This window comes from Eumetopias jubatus, unplaced genomic scaffold (assembly GCF_037043125.1).
Source record: "Eumetopias jubatus isolate StellerSeaLion01/CBP00866 unplaced genomic scaffold, mEumJub1_p1.0 scaffold_3, whole genome shotgun sequence".
Classification (NCBI taxonomy): domain Eukaryota; kingdom Metazoa; phylum Chordata; class Mammalia; order Carnivora; family Otariidae; genus Eumetopias; species Eumetopias jubatus.
In genome coordinates this window covers 59,947,494-59,969,438 of record NW_028274809.1, presented here as the reverse complement: position 1 = coordinate 59,969,438, position 21,945 = coordinate 59,947,494, and the positions used below count along the sequence as shown (strand labels likewise).

The window sequence follows — 21,945 nt, the reverse complement described above, 5'->3', positions numbered from 1 at the left end:
AAGTGGGATTTATTCCAGGGATGCAACGATGGTTCAATATCTGCAAATTGATCAGCATAATACATCACATTAAAAAATGAAGGATAAAAACCATATGATCACCTCAATAGATGCACAAAAAGCATTTGATAAAATACAACATCCATTCATGAAAAAACCTCTCAACAAAGTAGGTACAGAGAAAACATACCTCAAAATGATGGCCATATATGACAAAGCCAAAGCTAACATTATATTCAATGGTGAAAACTGAAAGCTTTTCCCCTAAGGTGAGGAAAAAGACAAGGATATCCACTCCCACCCTTTTATTGAACATAGTACTGGAAATTTTAGCCATAGCAATCAGACAGGAAAAAGAAATCAAAGGCATCCAAATTGGTTAAGGAGAAAGTAAAATTATCACTATTTGCAGATGACATGATACTATATATCCCTAAAGACTCTACCAAAAAAACTATTAAACCAAATAAATGAATGCAGTAAAGTTTCAGGGTACAAAATTAATAAACAGAAATCTATGGCATTTCTATACAGTAATAATAAAGTAGGAAATTAACAAAATAATCCCATTTACAATTACACCAAAAAGAATAAAATACCTAGTGATAAATTTAACCAAGGAGGTGAAAGACCTATACTCTGACAACTATAAGACACTGATGAAAGAAATCAAAGAGAACACAACCAAATGGAAAGACATACCATGCTCATGGACTAGATGAATTAATACTGTTAAAATGTCCGTACTACCCAAAGTAATCCACAGATTCAGTACAATTCCTATCAAAATGCCAATAATATTTTCCACAGAACTAGAACAAATTTGTATGGAACAATAAAAGAACCCCCAAATAGCCAAAGCAATCTTGAGAAAGAACAAAGCTGGAGGTATCACGATCCCAAATTTCAAGCTATCCTACAAAGCTATAGTAATCAAAACAGCATTGTACTGGCACAAAAATAGACATATAGATCAATAGAACAGGATGGGGCGCCCAAATACAAACCCATGCTTATATGGCCAATTAATCTATGACAAAGGTGGCAAGAATACACAATGAGGAAAAGACAGTCTCATCAATAAAAGATGTTGGGAGAACTGGACAGGTATGTGCAAAAGAATACAACTGGGGGTGCCTGGGTGGTACAGTTGGTTAAGCATTGGACACTTGATTCTGGCTCAGGTTGTAATCTCAGGGTCATGAGATGGAGCCCCGCTGTCAGGCTCAGGTGTTAGTGTGGAGTCTGCTTAAGACTCTTTCTCCCTCTTCTTCTGCCCCCTTCCCCACTCTGTCTCTCTCTCCCTAAAATAAATAAATAAATATTAAAGAAAAAGAATAAAACTGGACCACTTTCTCAAAACACACATGAAAATTAACTCAAAATGAATTAAAGACCTAAATGTGAGACCTGGAACCATAAAACTCCTAGGACAAAATAGGCAGCAATCTCCTGGACATCAACCTTAGCAACATATTTATAGATATGTCTCCTCAGGCAAAAGAAACAAAAAGCAGAATTAAACTATTAGGACTACAACAAAATAACAAGCTTTTATAGTAAAGGAAACTATTAACAAAATGAAAAGGCAACCTATTGAATGGGAGAAGATATTTGCAAATGACATATCTGAAAAAGGGGTTAATATCTAAAATATATAAAGAATTTATACAATTCAACACCAAAAATACAAATAACCCAATTAAAAAATGAGAAGACCTGGAAGGTCTGAAAGGTTTCCAAAGGAGACACAGATGACCAACAGATACATAAAAAGATGCTCAATATGACTAATCATCAGGGAAATGCAAATCAAACCACAAGATATCATCTCATACCAGTCAGAATGGCTAATAACAAAAAGACTAGCAACAAGTGTTGGTGAGGATGTGGAAAAGAGAGAACCCTCATGCACTACTGGTGGGTATATTGGTGCAACTACTGTGGAAACGGTATGGAGATTTGTCAAAAAATTTGAAATATAAATACCATATGATCCAGTAATTCCACTACTGGGTATTTATCCAAAGAAAGCAAAAACACTAATTCAAAGAGATATATACACCCCTATGTTTACTGTAGCATTAATTACAATAGCCAAAATATGGAAGCAACCTAAGTGTCCATCAATAAATGAAGAAAGATGTGGTATATATATCCAATGGAATATTACTCAGCCATAACAAGTGAACGAGATCTTACCTTTGTGACAACATGGATGGACCTAGAGGACATTATGACAAGTGAAATAAGTCAGAAAGACAAAGACAAATACCATACGACTTCACTTATATGTGTATTATAAAAAAACAAAATAAATGAAACAACAAAAACAAAACAGAAAATACTCATAAATACAGAGAACAAACTCTTGGTTGCCAGATGAGACAGGGGTTGCAGGAATGGCAAAATAGGTAAAGGGGATTAAGAGGTAAAAACCGCTGGGCGCCTGGATGGCTCAGTCGGTTAGGCGTTTGCCTTCGGCTCAGGTCATGATCCCAGGGTCCTGGGATCGAGCCCCACATCGGGCTGCTTGCTCAGCGGGGAGTCTGCTTCTCCCTCTCCCTCTGCCCCTCCCCTCTACTGGTGCTCCCTCACAATAAGTAAATAAAATAAAAAAAAAAAAGAGAGATACAAACTTGTGGTATAAATAAGTCACTGAGACGAAAGTACAGAATAGGGAACATAGACAACAATATTGTAATAATGCTGTGTGGTGATATATGGTAACTACACTCATGGTGGTGAGCATTGCATAATGTATGGAACTGCTGATCTGCTATGTTGTATACCTGAAACTAGTAACACTATATGTCAACTATACTTCAATAATAAAAATTTTTTAAAAATTATACTCAGTTGAATTTTTGTTCTCCTTAAGGAAAGAAGGCAACTGTATGTAAGAAAAAAAATCATGCTCCAGTGGAATACAAAGCACTGCTTACAGCATGACTTTCTAAGGTGTCTGATTCTGATTCATTCTCTTTAAGCTATAACTCTGTAAATTGTAGATAACTGATAATGCAAATAATCCTTGCCTATATCCATGAAAACAAACTGTCAGATGGAGGGTTTCTGATTCCTAAGGGGGGAAGAAGCCAGTTTTGGTGCCCTTTGCTAATTCACTTCTCTTTTCCTATTTTTTTAGTTCTCCTTTGAACTGGTTGTAACATCTTTTCTGGTTCCCTCAATTAATTAATGTGTTGATTAAATTTTTGGCATATTCATTTTTTTCAGCTTTACTGAAGTAAAATGGACAAAGTTGTAAGATTTAAAGGATACAACGTGATAATGACATGTTCATTTTGTAGCTACTTTCAAAGCCATGATTTTACCTTTTTCAAAAATTACCTTTCTGATGCATAAGTCAGGGTTGTGGGGCAGGAAATGGTAGCACCCTCGAAGAGGAGAATGAAGAGACTATTAGCTTGAAGGGACTATTAGCAGAGGTGTTGGCAAAGTGAAGTAGCCAGGATGCTGAAGCGTCCCAATTAACAACCTGGGAACCTGGTACCACCTCTAGGGCCTGCTGGGCACGGGGAGAGAGCTGCAGCCAGACCTAAGACAGACACAGATCACTGCCTGGCAGGAAGGGACTGGAGAATAAATATGACTTGTCTCTCCTCTTGTTCTTTGAGCCCCATGAAGCCAGATAGTAATGGTGACAGGCTGATACAGTCTAGTGGGTTCATTGCTGTTTCCACATTTTTCAGTCAAACCAGCCAACATGAGCCATAAATTCTCAGTGAACTGAGAAGATCTGGTCCATGTATGTGATAAAGACTTTTACAGAACCTAATTATATAAGTATGCTTTACATCTACATAAATAATACAGCCCTTTGGTAATAAAGCTCATATAAAACAGGTATTGTGTTTTGATCGCTTTCTCTACATCTCATGGTCTTACGTTCATGCTGTATAGGGGCCCAGGGCAGGCCACCCCAAAATGTGCCACAATGGCATATTGGTTATTCTGAATGAAGCTACTTGGAAAACAGCCAGGGCAAGAACACTCAGACCCTCCTCCATCCTGGCTGAAGGTGGGAAATAAATCTCCCATATGAAAGGTACCTTTTCTGTACTAAGAAGTAAAAAGACATCCTTATCACCAGAGCAAAGACTTTAAAGTTGAGAACGCTGTACAAACAAACCTTGTTACTTTTTACTAATCTACAACCTCAGCCCAAATTCTACTTTGAATCCCTTACTAATTATAGCTCCCAAACGTTTGCTTTATCTTGTCAATTCCTCACAAATGTACTGTCTCTCTCTAAAATGCATAAAAACTGCCTGCCTTGGTCATTTCTTTGGGTCTCAATTTCATTATTGGGCCTCCATGCACACATAACAAAACTTTGGGTTTCTCTTTTTAATCTGTCTCATGTCAATTTAATTCGTAAAGCAGTTGGAAGAATCTTGAAGAAAAAAGGAAATTTTTTCCTCTCCTACAGTTGGTGAAGTCAGCAGAATACTCTAAGTTGCTGGAGATTGATTGCTCACCCTGCCTCAGCTAAGAGACTGGGTCATCTGACATACAGCCAGTGGGAAAGTAAGATTTCTTACCATGTCAGCCTACTGGCATCTCCATCGGCAGGTCCAGTGGTGTGAGAGTAGCTTCCTTGCTTGTCAGAGCTGGAGAAATCTCATTCCAGTAGTGCTTGCCTGGTGTCACAGATTAGTGGGTCCATGACTAGATATGTCTCACATTTGTGGGAGACCAGAGCCACCATACACACCACATCATTCTTGCCACCTGTGCAACAAAGTTTTTGCATTCTTGGATCATTTTTGGGAGTAAACTTTGGGTCAGGGGGGTTGTTGCATCATCTATGCCCTGTTCAGGTTCACCTCTTAACATCATGGTAAAGATTTATTCTAAGCCTGTAAAGTTGCCTCCAGGTTCTTCTATATATTTACTACTGGAATAAATATATTAATGGTGATCCCACATATCAATGGCCAAACGACAGATCTTTTGAATTGGAAAAACTTCTATATTTGAATTGTTTTTTGTTTTGTTTTTTTGTTTTTTGGAAAGCTCTGATTCCAAGCAGCTGCCTTATTGGTTATTTATGGGAGTATCAAATTGAAAGGAAAACATGGAAAAGTATAGCAGATAACCTTGGAGAATCCCTTAATAAAATTAAAGAACCAAAGTCAGATTTAAAATAAGAATTAGAAACCAAATCTGACATAAATCCTCCTTCTTATACCCCTCTTTTAGCCCCCAATCCCTATCACTGACATTCTAGAAGATCTTCTGGATCTCTGGGCCCATGGTCTAGACACTTCCCTTCACAACCCAGTGCCATCTCCTCAGCCGATTTCCTTAAATCCTAGAACTCCAGCTTCCCCAAGAAGAACCCTTAAACAACCAGCTGCCTATCTTAACTTCCCTTTCTTTGCAAGGTTTACAGAGGGCACACTGGCCTTGTCTCCAGGCCCAGGGAACACAGGTTATTTGAGTAAATGTTGAACCTCAGGGAGTAAATCTAGCAGCAACACCTGGGAAAGCTCAATTTCCTGAACCTTAAAATTCCTCATATTTTCCAAGGCTTTGTAATCAAGCGCTGCCAGTTTCAAGCATTCCTATGCAATGTCTACGGATGCATCCTGACCTCCACTGCAAAGAATTCATGTCCCCTGGACAGTAACAGACCTTTTACATTGCAAAGCTCCTTCACCTCTATTCTTAGAGAATCCTAACAAACTTAGAGAGGAATTACAAAGACTAGTAACTATGCACAACCTCAGCTCACTCACAGAGATCTTGACTGGCTTACCAAGGGGAGTTCTTCCAGCCTGTGATTATCAGGTGGTTTTCAGACAGGCCCGATGGCTCCCTGGAGAAAAGTCACCTGAGAAGGGAAACAGATGGCCAGGAGCCTCTCCCCAGCCCTCCTATGAATGACCAGGAGATGGCTCAGCTAGAGGCTGATATTCAAGGATCAACAGAGTGATACTGGAGGACTTTACTCCCCAAATAGATTGGTCTAAGGTTGAAATATGCACTCAGAAAGGAGGGGAACACCAAAAAGCCTTTGTTGAACATTTTAATCAACCTTTTCAAAGGCACACTGCATTCATTCCAGAAGCCTCAGAACATAGAAATCTAATCTCTGCTGTAACGGGAAATTTCCTCCCAATATGAAAAAAACAAACCCACAAGAATGTGGTCAGTTGGGCGGGGCAACTTCCAGGTCTAAGAATGAAGGCACCCACCCAGTTCTTTGAAAATAGTTTGCAGGAAAGCAGGGAAAACAAGGAACCAAAGGAACCAAAAGCAATAGTCCTTGCTTTGCAACTTGAATCTTTGGAAAGCATGAAGCATGATGTGGAGAATAACTCAGAGCCCACTCAGAAAGCTCCCTATTTGCCTCTAAACGATTGCTGATATTGCAAGAAACAAAAGCAGATATTGGAAGAGAAATTGTCCTGCACCTAAGAAAAAGGAGGGCTTAACACGCAATTCTCCTAAACCTCACAAACCTCAGACAATTCCTATTTCTCATGAGGGATGAGTCTCCCTTAACTGACAGGGTCAGCCAAACCTCAGGAGCAGCCCGGATCTACCATAAAACTTAAAATCGACGACCAGAAACTGGATCTCTTAATTGATACTGGTGCGACCATCTGCTCAGAAGATTTATCTCTACTTACCACCTCTGATTCTATTCAGACTGTGAGAGTCTTAGCCCACCCCGAGATCCGTAGGCCCTTTTCACACTCACCATGCCTTCCTTGTTCCTAGCTGTTCACTGGCAAACCTTGGTAGAGAATTTTGTTAATTTAATGCCACTATACATCTCAGTGAGAAAGGCATTTTTATTTTATTTTATTTATTTATTTTTTTACCATTAGACCAAATCCCAAGTTTCCTACTTTCTTTAGTGGAAACTCATCTTAATCTAAATTCCTCAGAAGAGGATGAATCTTTAAAAGATGTCCAATTTGTCTTTGGGCTACACATGCGAATGAAGTTGAACTGTCATGAAGTGCAGAGCCCCGGTTCATTTCTTGGAAAAGGAATAAACCGTTTCAATCAGTAGCTCAAAACTGTCTTCTCCAGAAACCAGAGCAAGGAATTAACCCTATAATAGGCCCTCTCTTTTTTTAAAATTTATTTATTTGAGAGAGAGCAAGTGCATGCGCACGAGGTGGGGGGGGCGGGGGCAGAGGGAGAGAGAATCTCAAGCAGAGTCTGCCCTGGGCGTGGAGCCTGATGTGGGGTTTGATCCCACTGCCCCGAGATCATGACCTGAGTGGAAATCAAGAGCCACTCAGACATAATAGGCCCTCTCTTAAAACAGGATGTCCTTGTCTTTATTACCTCACCCTGTTAACACCTCAATCTTGCCAGTAAAGAAAGAAGGCAAAGGTTGACTCAGACGGAAACCAAATTTATTGATTTGTAAAGGACCTAAGGGACAAAAATAAACTCTTTTGGGATTCCTTGGCACGTTCCTCAGCTTTCTTTTCGGTCCCACCCAGACTCGCAATTCCTTTTTGCATTTCCATTTAAAGGGAGACAACTGCCATGGACTCATAGTCCACAAGGCTATGAGTCTCTCTCAATATTTCCTCAAGTCCTTCAAGCCAGCCTGGACTCTCTAACCCTCACCCAAGCTTCCACCCTAGTGTGGTATGTTGATGACCTTTTACTCTGTAATCAAACTGAATAGGGAGCTTTTATAACTCCCTCATTCACTTAAAGGCAGTAGCTGAACAAAGCCATAAAACCTCTAAATCTAAACATCAGTGGGTACATGCAACTGTTATCTATTTAGGACATGAGATAGCTCAGGGCATTCAAAAGCTCACTCCAAAATGCCTTGAGTCTCTTTTGTCCAGCCCTCTCCCCAAAACAGTTAAAGTCAATTTTTAGGGGCAGCTCGCTACTGCCACCAACGGATTCCCAATTCTGCAGTTTTTGTTAGAACTTTGTATGCTCTTTTCTCAGATATCACCCCATAGCCTCTTTTTCTGGTCTTCAGAGGCATTAACCTCTTTTGAAGTCTTAAAATGACCTCTGTCCACACTCCTCGCTTACCTAATTTTGACAAGCCCTTCCAACCATACTGCCATGAAAATAATGGCTTTGCTGCAGGCACTCGAGGACAACCTTCTGCCTCCCCTGTATGGCCAACAGCATATTTCCCATGCCAATTAGACCGTGTGGCATCAGGTGTGCCCCCATACATACATACATGCAGCTGCCACCTTGATGGACAAAGCCAGAACTCTTCCGTTACGCTCCTCTGTTCCCCTGTGTGCTCCCATGCTGTGCCTGCGCCCTTACAAGTTCATCAGACACAGCAGCTCACTACACAATGACAAACCACTTACGAATAAGCTCTTTTGACTAACCTGTCATCTTACATCGTTGAAAAACTTTAAATCCAGCTACCTTACTGATAATGGAGAGCCCGACTCCATTCCCCGCAGTTGCCTTACAACTTTAAGTATGATCTCAAAACCACGAGAGGATCTCTCGGACATCCCGCCAGACAATCCAGACTTATTTTTGTGATGGCTCCTGTAAACAAAATTTCCAGGGAAACATAGTAACTGGGTGTGCCACAATTTTCCCACACAAACCAATGGAGGCATATTCTTTGCTCACTGTGAAATAGCCCAAGTGGCTGAACTCATAGCTCTGACTAGTGGAGCTCACACACTGGTGGGAGGGGAGAACTGCTACTATTGACAGAGATTCTGGAGTCTGCCGTGTTGTTGGCACAATTCGGAAATCTCATGGATTCTTACCTTTGGTGGAGATTCCCATTGCTAATGGGCTCATAATTGCTAACCTATTAAAAGCTATTCACCTCTCTTCTAAAATTACCATTATTCACTACTCAGTTGATACTAAGGCAATTGATATTATATCTTTAGGAAACCATAGGGCTAACAGAGCTGCTGAATATGCAGCCCAAAACAGACCACCCCCCTTACCCTCAGTCCACCCAATTTTTAACCCTACCTTTATCCAGGACTGGTACTATTAATTATCAGGCAAATGCCCTCCAACCTGAAAAAGATAATTGGATACAAAAGGGTGAAAATGATTACCAGATGCATTCTTTTGTAGCCCCTTTTCTTTTAAACTTTTGGCTAGCACTTATCCCCACCAAATGGGACACATGTGTGAAAATTAATGAAGGGAAACCTCACTAGAATGGAGTTGGGAGGTTCGGCCGGGGTGGGGGGGGGCCGGATCTCTCACACTCTACCACTCCTTTTCAATTGCAGACCCAACAGGAAGAGACTACCTTGCAAGTCAAAACTACTTTACTATCCCAGCAGCTCAGCTAATGAGAGACAGTCACAAATCGGCCAATGAAAAGCCACTATACTTCAAACTCCCAGTGTACTCCAATGGACTTTTTGTTTGTAACAGCCTTCCCAACTTCCCCCTCCCTCTATAAAAGAGCACTCCTCTCCTTTGCTCGGCAGACCCGCCTATAATTTTGCCATAAACTGCTTGTCCCGAACTGCAATTCTCTGCTATTCCCATATAAACCCATTTTTACTGGTAAAATAACTTGCAGTTTATTTTTAAGGTTAACATGTGCAAACAGAATAATTAAGGAACTAAAAGACAATTGGTTCTGCACTGGCATCCACAAAACTTCTGACCAAATTATTTTGCAGTGTACTTACTACTTGTAATCTTACCGAATCAGCATACCCCCAAAAAGTTCTTCTAGGACCACATTGCCCTTTGTGGCACTTCAGATGGATTTTATAGACTTGCCCCCAGCCTTGAGCTATTCTCCCTGTCTGGCTACCATCTGCCTGTTTAGTGAATGGACTGAATGCTATCTGACCAGATGTGCTAATGTTGCAACAGTGGTAAAGAAATTAATAGCTGAGATTATTCCTCATTTTGACATTCATTTATGGGTTGAGTTGGACCAAGGAACTCATTTTACAGCTGAGATAAACAACCTGCTTGCAAAAACTCTGGGGCACTCATTAAAATTTCACACCCCATATCAACTTCAATCAGGGCAAATGGAACATCAAAATCTAGACTAAAAAGGACCTTAGAAAAGATTTGTTAAGAAACGGACTTCAATAGCCAGAAGCACTGCACTTGGCCCTTATTAAGATCCAGAATATTCCAAATGGGAGACATGGATTGATCTCTTTTAAAAACAGTGTTTGGTCATCCAATGCCTACTGATATCTCTAAACCTTTCATTTGTGGATTAAGTGAACCATTTGATGCTACGACTAACTATATACAAGAACTACAATTTGATGCTACGACTAACTATATACAAGAACTACAATTTGATGCTACGACTAACTATATACAAGAACTACTATGCTTGAAGCATATCACCAACAGGTAAAAGAGCCATGGCCTCCACCAACTGATGAGCCACCCCTTCCGACCTGGAGGCTGGACATACATCAGAGTCTTTAGAAAAGAAAATGCACCGGAGCCCTGCCTAAAAGGAGCTTATGAGGTGCTGTGACCACCTACACTGCCATCAAAATAGAAAAGAAACCCTCCTGGGATTCAACAAGGCACACTAAAATAGACCCAGATCATCACTCACAAGACAACTGGGAGATGACCCCTACAGGTGCCCTGAAAATAAGGATTTGTAGGGCCCAGTCCCAGGCCTCAGAAGCAAAGGGCACCATGACATAGACAGCTTTTCCCAAGAAACTTCTCTTTCACCTACCCTTCCTTTTTTTTAAAAAATATTTTATTTATTTATTTGAGAGACACACAGTGTGACAGAGATAGCAAGAGAACACAAGCAGGAAGGAGAGGGAGAAGCAGACTCCCCACTGAGCAGGGAGCCCGACACCGGGCTCGATCCCAGGAGCCTGGGATCATGACCTGAGCCGAAGGCAGAGGCTTAACAACTGAGCCACTCAGGCGCCCCTAACTACCCTTCCTTTTTAAAAAGACCCCATGATATTGGGGCACCTGGGTGGCTCAGTCAGTTAAGCCTCTGCCTTCGGCTCAGGTCATGATCCCAGGGTCCTGGGATCGAGCCCCACGTCGGGCTCCTTGCTCGGTAGGGAGTCTGCTTCTCCCTCTGCCTGCCGCTCCTCCTGCTTGTGCTCTCCCTCTCTCTCTCTGGCAAATAAATAAATAAAATCTTAAAAAAAAAATCTGCTCTTTCTAAAAAAAATTAAAAAATAAATAAAAAGACCCCATGATATTAAAACAAAACACCTTTCTTTTTAATACTTTTTCCGCATTTATACATCATTTAATAGAAGGCAGACTTCTAGAGAATGCTATCTCTATCTTATTTCCCTGCTCCGTTTCCACTGTGGGCTCTTCTCCAACCCATGTCTTCTTACTAACTCTTTTTCAACAAGTTGGTTGCAGACCAAACACCCACTTATGCCAGTTTACCAAACATTAATCAGTCTGACTGTTGACTATGTCAACATCTAGATAATGCAAAAAACACCTGGAACTGGTCTTTGTCCCTGCCGATGTAAACACCTGAGAGACTGAGCCTGGGCGAAGGGTAAACAACAAGGTGTGATATCCATGATCAGAAGAAAGTCACTTTGCCTTTTTCTCTAGTGAGTTATGTGGGCCTCAAAAATCTCTACAGAAGCTCAAGGACCATCCCTTGTCAGGGTTAAAACAACAGCTGAAGATTTTTCCCCTTACACTGAACACAGACATGCCACTGGACTTCTGGGTGATATACCCAGCTTGTATTACAACCAAACTCTCTGGTTTGATGCTGAAAACGGCATTTTCAAACTTGGCAAGGAGATTAACAATAATCCTAGCATAAAAGTTTGCCAAATCACCCAATGGTTTACGTATCAGCCTTGTACAAGAGGCAGTAGCTTGGTTGCCTCTCTTGTTAGACTGCCCAATCTAACCTAACCTTGTCTGTAAAATCATACCCCTCTTTTAATTTTATGTGGCAATAAAGTGTATAAAAGGTTCCCAACTAAATGTTCAGGACAATGTGGACTCATACCTGGCTCCTTTTGTCACCAAACACTCCACCCTAAATGCCAACGTACAAACTTGGGCTCTTTTGCTCGTAAAAATTATGGCACATAATTATGCCTGTTGAAAAATCATAGAAATTCTGCTTGTACATCTCAAGTCCTCCTTCTTTTCAGCATTTGGGGTTTTTATTCCCAAATCTTGGAGATTATGAATTAGGAAAGGCAATCCTAAGTCTCCCTGCGTAGTGGAATGAGAGTTCAATACCACTACACAAACTCTGAAACTACTTCAATCAGAAGTTAACAGCTTAGCCTCTATGGTACCCAGAAATTGTCATGCCCAACATACAACGGCAGCGCAGCAAGGGGAAACTTAGGCAGTCACTGGTGAAAAAATGTTGCTTCCGTGGAAGCTGGGACTTCAATGGGACAGGTAATACCTAACTTCAATCTGTTAAAAGAAAGGATTAATATTTTCAGCAGGTAAATGAAGCACAGACATTTTATTGGACTGATCTATCTCTGGGGCTGGGGGGCTAATTTAATGGGGTGTGGGGGAATGGGCTCTGAATTGTTCTTCTGTTTGTCCTCATTCTATGTTCCTTTTTCTCTTTGCAGATCTCTTACCACTCATTTACTAACTCAGTTTCTCTCTCCATAGTCACCAGCTCAGCTTTTCCTATGTGAAACTTCCAGGGAAGTTTCAGAGGGAACTGGAGGGGCCCGGAGCAGGCCACCCTAAAATATGCCACCATGGCATATTGGTTATTTTGAACTGAAGCTATTCGGGAAACAGCCAGGACATGGACGGACCTTCCCCTCTACCCCCTGAAGGCAGGAAGTAAGTCTTCCTGGTGAAAGGTACCTTCCCTGTACTAAGAAGTAAAAAGACATCCTTATCACCAGGGACTTTAAAGTTGTAGAAACAAACCTTGTTCCTTTTTACTAATCTACAACCTCAGTCCAAATTCTTAGAATTCCTTACTAATGAAAGCTCCCAAACATCCGTTTTCTTTAGCCTGTCAATTCCTCTCAAATTTATTGTCTAAAATGTATAAAACCTGCCTGCCTTGGTGATTTCTTTGGGTGTCACTTTCATTATTGGGTCTCCATGTGCACACAATAAATCTTGGGTTTTACTTCTGTTAATCTGTCTCATGTTAATTGAATTCCTAAAGCAGCTGGAAAAACCTGACAGGGAAGGCAATTTTTTCCTTCCCTACCAACTGCTTCCTCTAAGGTATTTTTACCATAGTCTTAACAACCATCATGTTAACATATACCTGAAAAAAAATCTAATATTCTCTCCAGCTTCTGGACACAAAGCCTTTGACCAAAAAGCAAAATGTTGATACCATTTTTTATGTGTTTTCATATACTTATTCTCTGAGTATATATTTGGTGAATATATTTTTGATGTGGTAAACAAAGGCAGAAGAAAAATTATTGAATTTCCTTACTACCTGCAGCCCATTGCTGGGTCCTTGAGAGGGGCAGAGTGATACTCCTCTAGGAACTCAACTGCCTCGATGTTGATACTTGGCTAAGGGCAAAAGGCAATCTTAGCCCAACCCCCAAGACTTGTAAGACTGTAACATATATAAAAATCCTTTTGGAAACTTCCTTTATCTCTACCCACCAAGATACATGTTGGCAATCATCCCCCAAGCATATGACCCATCCATACACATCTGAAGGGTCTCATGACTGAATTTCTACTAAACAGAAATAATGACCCTTCCCAACAATAGCTAGCCCCCTCAGGATCCTGGAAACCTTGTTTCCAAAATACCTGGAAGGCTTACACTATCCCTAACCCCCTCCCAACTTGAAAGTATATAATGGATCACTCATGACCCCACTGCAGTTTGTTCTGCCCACGGATCCTGTGTCTGTGCTCTGATAAAAACCACCTTTTTGCACCAAAGATGTCTCAAGAATTCTTTCCTGGCCGTCAGCTTTGAGCCCTAACGTCTTTCCTACATCACTGTGGAGAAAAGAAAACACATTTTATTAAACAGTTGGATTGTGGGGTGTCTGAGCGGCTCAGTCAGTTGGGCATCTGGCTCTTGGTTTCAGCTCAGGTCCTGAGATCTAACTCCGTGTCAGGCTTGGGCTCAGGGCCTAGTCTGCTTGTCTCTCACCCTCTGCTTCCTGCGCCCCGCCCCTCCCCCCCCCCCCCCCCCCCCGGCTCATGCTCACTCTCACTCTCTCCTTCAAATAAATAAATTAAAAAAAATCTTTTTTAAAAATCATAGTCGGATTGGTTTCTGGGAGAATGAAGTTGCTAAAATAAACCTCAAGGTTTTTGCTGGGCCTTTCTTGGTACTTCTACAGAAGTTACTGTTCAGCTGAGCACCTTGACATGCTCAGGTGGAAAGCAGCAGAGCTGCAAACAGGGGTCAAGGGAGCTGAATAATACTGTGTGTACTAGTTAAGATTTTGGAGCTCAGGGAATGGTCTAGAAGGGAGGAGGAGGAAGACAACCAAACAGGAAGCTGGAGCAGAGTTGTAGAAATGGTTGAGAGACTATTTTAAGGACGGCTAATATTTAATTTTAAATTGTTTTATCCCAAACTTTTGGTAAAGTTGGTTTTAGGCAAAACGTGTATGAGTGGTTCTGATAAAATCCTAATACGGAAATAAACCAAAAAACAAAAAACACACCAACGATAAAAAAAAAAAAACCAGATGCCATTTACTGAGGGTCTCGTACGTCCTGGGCATTGTGCTAACACAGACAGCTATACCATGTATATCACAGTCACTCAGGGAGACAGTATTAATCCCCCTTTATAGGTAAAGAGGCTGAAGCTCAGACAGTTTAAGTAATTCACTCAAGGCTACAGACCTAGTATATGGCAGGGCCTGGATTTGAAACCAGACGCTAGGCTCTTTTCATTACACCATACTGCTTTCCTAGAATCCTCCCTGCAGTGTCATTACAAAACTGCTCTAGAGGCTAATGGTAACTGACAAGAACCCCCTGGCACTCTAAGGCGGCCAGTTCATAGTCAAATGGAGATAACCATCCAGAGTTTTTCCATGTGTGAGTCAGATCTGTTTCCCTAGAGTCTCCACCCTTAAGTCTCCCATCAACTGTCTCAGCCACTCAGAACAAATCTAATCCTTCTTTCATGGAGCAGGCGCTCTAATATTTTGAAGATCTGGTATAAAATTCTTCTACCATGTCGGACCCCATAGTATATGCTTTCTAAGATCAGGCATATCTGAATATGGGATCCTATCTGAATTGCATGTGGCTTTATTACCACCCACCCAGAACATTACCTGGTACCTACAGTAGGCATTCAACATTCACAGAATGGATGAAGGCAGGCCAAATTTGAAGGGTATGGAGTATGGCTGGTGGAACGGCAAACATATAAAGGAGACACCACCCTTACTTTCTCTACACATCTCATGGTCTTACGTTCATCCTGCTTCCTCTAAGATATTTTCACCAAAGTTGTGACACGACCCTATTAACAGATACCTGAAAAAACTGTTAGAGGCACCACTTTCAGGTGCTGTTTCCACCCCATCCCCTCAACTACCTACACCTGTTTCCAGGTGGGTGCTGTTCTCCTTCAAGCTAACCTTGTGGGACTAGTATACTCTTTTAAAAAGAGACTGTTTTATCCCATTCTTTATACATATCATATTTTATACTGTTAACGGAACCTGGAGTGGATTGCCCGACAGAAGAACCAAGCAGCACTCGGAGATCTTGGAGGATAGGAGGTTTATTTATGCAGTGGGCTCAGAGGAGAGTGGTCTCCAAAGGTCTGAGGCCTGACCACAAACTTCTACTTCTGCACACTTGGTACTTTTGCAAGTGCACGAAGTGGGGCAGGGAGAAGAACCCGGAAGAGCCCTGGGGCAAGGACTGGGACTCTCTCGCTGGCTCGGCCGGCCATCTTAGGACACAAATTTTCCTTATCATTCCCCCCTTTGATGCCCCTTTAAACAGCTAGTTTAGAGGGCATCATTCTATTTGACTCTGAGGGTTGACCGCAAGGCTTGGGGCAAACACGGACTTAATCATAAACTTAAGAGCACACCAGGTAGAAGACCAGGACTGACTGGGGCCAGGAAAACCACGGTGAAATGTGCTCAGGAGTAGACAGCAGAGGGCCAGTAAAAGTGGGATCTATGACCTTAGGTAGAAGCCTCTGGGGGAAAGTCCAGTCGGGAGGGACAACAGTGTAAGTCCGACTCCCAAGATGAGGGAAATCACCCTGATGAGAGCCAGGGATCACGGTGAGCAGGTGTCCATCAGTAGGTGGGGTCTTGTCAAAGGTGAAGCCGGAGTGGGTTCGTGAAGTCTGGCTGGACTCTCCACTGTCGCGGCTCCTCATCCAAATGATGAGCTTTCTTCTTTCTTCCAATCTTTGACCCAAACTGACTCCCGTCTGGAAGGAGTGTACCTGAGACCCTAAGGAGATTGGGGCCCTCTCACAGGTGTACTTTTATAATTTATTTAGGGTGGCCCCCAGGGCCTGAAGCTGCTCCTTTATCCCTTTATCTCCACCTTGATGCAAGTTTCCTGGAAGGCTTCCCAAGCACGGGGGAGGCCGTCCATATATTAATTCGAATGGGGAGAAACCTGATGTCCCGGGCATGCAGTGAGCATGCAGGAGAGCTAGGGGTAGCAGATCTGGCCATGTGAGTTAGTCTCCTGGCAAAACTTTGCTAAGGTTCCCTTGAGGGTGCGAGTCATTCGCTCTACTGTTCAGAGATCCCGTCTCCTCTTGCCTTGGGTTCAATCAGAGGCTAGTGTGTCCAGTGGGCTCAAAGGTGATCTGCGCCCTAAGCTTGGAGAGTATGTCTCGGCCCAGGAAAGGGATGGGGCAATCAGGCAGATAAAGGAATTCATGTCAGACCTTGTGGCCCCCGAGGTCACACTGGCAAGTCTGGCAAAAGGGCTGTTGTATCACCTGCACCCCAGTGGCCCCAAGGGTGGTCGCAGTCCTTTTGCTGAAAGGGGCCACTGGGGAGGTGAAAACAGAGTGCTCGGCCCCAGTATCAACCATAAAATCACTGGTTGGCCCCCCACCTTCATTGTGACCGTGGGCTCATGGGGGCCAGGGAGGAAAAAGGCCAGTCCCCCTCAGTCTGAGTCCATTCCCGCAAGGCCTATGAGGTTCTCCTCTTGGGGTTCTTCCTTGTAGCGGCTGGGCATTCATTTTTCCAATGCCCTTTCTCTTCACAGTAGGCACACTGATCCCTTGCCAAGGGGGTTCTGGGCTTCCCCCCTTTCGGTGGTTGGGGTCTCCCCGTCTTTGTGTTGTCCTTTTCTTTCAGGGTGGCAGTGAGGAGGCTGACTTTCTTTTTCAACTTTTTGTCGGCTTCCCGTTCGGCTGTGACCTCCCTGTTCATGTAGACCTTACTGGCAATCTCTATTAGTTGGGTGATGTCCATCCCAGCAAAACTCTCTAGTTTCTGAAGTTTTTTTCTGATGTCTGGGGCGGCCTGAGCCATGTGAAGGAGGTGTTTACCATCTGTTGGTTTTCCTGTGCCTTGGGGTCAAATGGAATTTATATCCTGTAGGCTTCACATAGTCTTTCATCGTAGTCCCCAGGGGACTCCCCTGGTTGTTGAGTGAAAAAGGATACCTGAGTCATGTTCATGGGTTTCTTGGCTCCTACCCAGATTCCCCAGAGGAGGGCTTCCTAGTACCAGCAGATGTGGGCCTGTTCCTCCGTTGTGGTGAAGTCCCATGCCGGGCGCTCTTTGGGTGTGGCCGCATTAGCCCAGGCAGCAGGGTTGATGACTCCCGCTGGTGTGTGCTTTTCCAGGTACTGCCGCGCACCTCTTATTATTTTCCTTTCCTCTGTGTTAAACAGGGTGTGGAGTAACTGCTGGCAGTCTTCCCAGGTTGGCCGATTAGTCTGGAAGAGGGATTCTATGAGGTCTACCATGGCCTGTGGTTTTTCAGAGTAGGATGGGGTGTTATGTTTCCAGCTGAGGAGGTCGGTGGTGAAGGGCTGATAATACATCATGGAACGGCCAGGTTGGACCGTCCCATCTTCATCACGCCTCTTGGGTTCCCATGTCTCTCACTGGCTAGATTTGTGGAGATTGGGGCTTTTGCTGATTTTCTTTAGGTCGCTTGGATGAGGTGATTAAGACCTTGGCCTGTCCCTGCCTATTGCAAGTGAATCGCACCCAGGGGGGAAGGGTCTGAGCAATTCCTAGCCAGGAGTCAATGTACGGAAACTGGTCAGGGTGTCCTGGTTCTCCTGTTACGACTCGCCATAGTCAATGAATCATTAGGACATCCAATGTCCCTTCTGAAGGCCACCCGACATCAAAGGTGGGCCATTCCAATTCACATAGGGTTCTCAACTCGCCGGGGTTCATCCTGACTCCATAGTCTCCCAAAAACCCCTTTCTCTGAACTTTGGGGCTGGTAAGCGGTATGGAGTCTCCAGGTGATGTTGAGAGATTTGGTCAAGACCTGTACAATGTCTGCCACAAATGCGGGTCCATTGTCACTACGGATTGTTAATGGCAGGCCAAACCAGGGCACGATCTCCCACAAGAGGACTTTAGCCCCTTCCTGGCTTTGCTCCGTCCTGGTTGGGAAGGCTTCAACCCACCCAGAGTATGTGCATACTATTACTAGGAGATATCTAAACCCCCTGCTCGGCTGCACATCTGTGAAGTCTACCTCTAGATCTTTGAAGGGGGTTGCTCCCATCCTGTGGACACCTGGCAGGGGCCATGGTGCAGACCAAGCATTTGTTATGCATCATTCACTTGTTGCTCGGCATAGTGCTGGGAGCTGATGTAGTAGTGCTTCTTGAAATGGGCCTCTAATGCAGTTTTTCCCAGATGAGTGAGTCGGTGGTGTTCCTTGACCAGATGCCCTCCAGTTGCTGTTGGAACAAAGATGCGCCCATCCGGCATCATCCACCATCCCTTTTCAGTCAGGGTGGCCCCCTCAGCCATGGCCCATTCCTTTTCATTTTTAGTGTAACTGGGTGGAGGGACGTCTTCCGGGGGTGTTAGCACCATGGTGAGGGAAGGGGCTCTATGTCCTCACTGGCTGCGGTCTTGGCTGCCTCATCTGCCAGATGATTTCCCCGCACTACGGGGTTGTCTCCTTTCTGGTGTCCTTTACAGTGCAGGATTGCTGCTTCCTTTGGAAGCCAGATGGCTTCGAGGAGTCTCAGTATCTCCTCCTTGTTCTTGATAGCTTTTCCTGCTGTGGTTAGGAGGCCCCTTCCCTTGTAGATGGCTCCATGTATATGTACAGTAGCAAAGGCGTACCGAGAGTCAGTACAGATGTTGACTCGCTTGCCTTCACCGAGGGTGAAGGCTCCGACTAAGGCATATAATTCAGCCCATTGAGCTGCCCATCCAGCTGGTAATGCCTTAGCTTCTAGGACTTCAGTGGTTGTGGTTACTGCATAACCCACTTTCTGGGCACCCTCTTGTAGGTAACTGCTGCCACCGCTGAACAGCGTGAGCTCTGGATTCTTTATGGCTTGATCCCGCAGATCTGGACGACTCATGTGAACTTCATCAGCCACCTCGGAGCAGTCATGGTCTGGTTCCCCCTCTTCCGTGGGGAGAAAGGTTAACGTCCTTACTGTTTCGAGGGTGACCTGTGGGTTTTCGCAGAGGAGCCCTTTGTATTGTGCTAGCCGAGAGTTGGAAAGGAAGCGGTGTCCCTGTGCATTCATGAGGGACACAACTGCATGAGGGACCTTGACGTTAAGTTCTTGCCCCAGGGTAAGTTTGTCCACCTCCTTGATGAGTAGGACTGTGGCTGCCGGTGCCCTGAGGCCTGGTGGCTATCCTCCTGCCACAGGGTCCAGCTTCTTTAGCAGGTAAGCAACCAGCAGCTGCCAGGGTCCAACAGTCTGGGTGAGTACCCTGAGCACTATTTTTTCCTTTTCAGTCCAGGCAAGGGGTTCTTGATCTGTTCCCCTTAAGAGATCATAAAGGGGTCTTGCCATTGCTGAGAACCCAGGGATCCAGGTGTGGCAGAATCCTGCAGCCCCCAGGAATTCTCATAGGCCCCTCTTTGTCTGGGGCTGTGGCAGGGAGATGATGACCCTTTTCCTCTTTAGCCCTAGTTCTCTCTTCCCTTGGGTGGGGAGAAAACCAAGGTATCGGCCCTGTAGTTGGCAGATTTGTGCCTTCTTCCATGAGGCTTGGTATCCCGAGTCTGACAGTTTTTTTCTGAGCCACTTAGGTGTCTCCGGGGGTTGCTTTTTAAACACACAGCTTCTGGGATATTCCCCCCATCCCGGGGGTTGCTTTTTAAACACACAGCTTCTGGGATATTCCCCCCATCCCACCCATTTTGATTCAGTGGGTTTGCAGAGGCCGGACAGTATTACACCCAGTGCTCATCACAACACATGCCCTCCGTAATACCCCTCACCTGGCTACCCCATCCCCCAAATAGTTGCCTTTTTAACAAGGTCCTCCCAGGTGACTCTTACAAAGGAGGTTTGGAAACAATGTCTAAACCTTGCTGTTCAGAGTGCGGCTAGTGGACCAGCAGGATCTGTACGGCCTGGGGTATCTTGTTTAAATCGCCAGTGTCAGCCCTACCCCAGACAGACAACCGGAATCTGCCTTTGAACAGTGTAGTAGCTTGGCTTTTGATCTGACCTCTTCTTTGTTTTCATTTTAGTAGGGTTCCTCCCCCAACTTCCTTGCCCCAGTTCTCTCCAGAAGAGCCAGTGTCCCCTGCCTCTCCCTACCTGAGACCTGTCCCACCCCTGGGGCATGCTCGCCCCAACCTCCCACCACCCAGAGACGACAGGGAAAGGTGGTCTGTGAAGCTAAAGAACCTAAACAGCTGGAGATCTTGCCTTGTTAGAGAAGGCTGACTTGACTCCCAGGTCCTCCGACCTGCGCAAATTCCAGATCCCCAGGCCTGTCTCATGATCTCAATTTTGGTTGCTCTGCTTTGTCTCCATCAAGTGTTCTGAAGCATTTCACACACGACTAGGCTTAGACACTTTGGCCAAATCTTGGAAATTTTTGATCATGGTCTCTAGAACCGTAGGTTTACTGTGCCCTGATCCCATGGTGATGTCCCCATGTGTGGTGGCACAGAGACAGGGGCGGGGGGGGGGGGAAATGCCTCCTGAGATGAGGAGACCAATCAGATGCCCGTCTGGCATCCTGAAGGAGCTTCGGTGAGGCTTAGCCTTAGCGGTCTCAGCGTTGTGACTTACGATCAGAAACTATTCCGATCCCGCCATAGCCCGCATGCCATTCACCACGGAATCACAGACAGGCCCACTCAGACTCCGTAGGCTTCTGGGGACCTTAAGGGTGTCTGCCCATGGAGTCAAAGAATCAGCCCGCTTGAGCAAGCTGGGTTGGACTGCACGTTCACTCACACATTCACACTCCAGAAGTCATTACATTCCGTCCCTGGGAATCCCTACCTGTGAGACCTACAAGAGGTCTCTGGGAGGTGATCAGGCTCTCCTTCCACCCCAATGAGGGTGGGCCTGTCTGGGTCCTGGGGCCCCAGGCCTTACCAGAATCCGACATTGGGACCAGGTCCTCACCTGCCAAGTCTCCTTGAGTCCGGCAGGAACAGCGGAGCAGGGCCGGCCGGAGGTGACCGGGGCAGGAGACTGCCGAAAATGAGGCAGGGCACGCCTTCTCTGTTACGATCCCTCCTTCCATCACCGCCCCGCCGTTGCCCCCAAACCGGTGGCAACAATGGGCCAGCGTGGTTGGGTTTCCCGGTCAGGGAACCAAATGTTATGTAACCCGGACTGGACCACCCGACAGAAGAACCCAGCGGCACCCGGAGATCTTGAAAGATCGGAGATTTAACGCGGGAGGGCTCAGAGGAGAGTGGTCTCCAAATGTCTGGGCCCCGAGCACAAACAAATACACTTCTGCTTCCGCATACTTGGCACTTTTGGTGCAGGCACGAAGCGAGGCAAGGAGAATGACCCGGACTGGTGCGTGCAGAAAGCAGAGCAGGGGGAAGAACCGGAAT

General features: G+C 44.7%; 1 long non-coding RNA gene across 1 annotated transcript in view; it reads right to left on the bottom strand.

Annotated features, from left to right (window-relative positions):
* Positions 1-21,945, bottom strand: part of LOC114225920 (uncharacterized) — a 70,109-nt gene that overhangs the window by 46,249 nt on the left and 1,915 nt on the right. The window contains exons 3-4 of the long non-coding RNA XR_003612642.2: positions 8,986-9,033; positions 4,566-4,755 (exon numbers count right to left, since the gene is read on the bottom strand). This is a non-coding gene — a long non-coding RNA (uncharacterized LOC114225920). The remainder of the gene's footprint in view (positions 1-4,565; positions 4,756-8,985; positions 9,034-21,945) is intronic.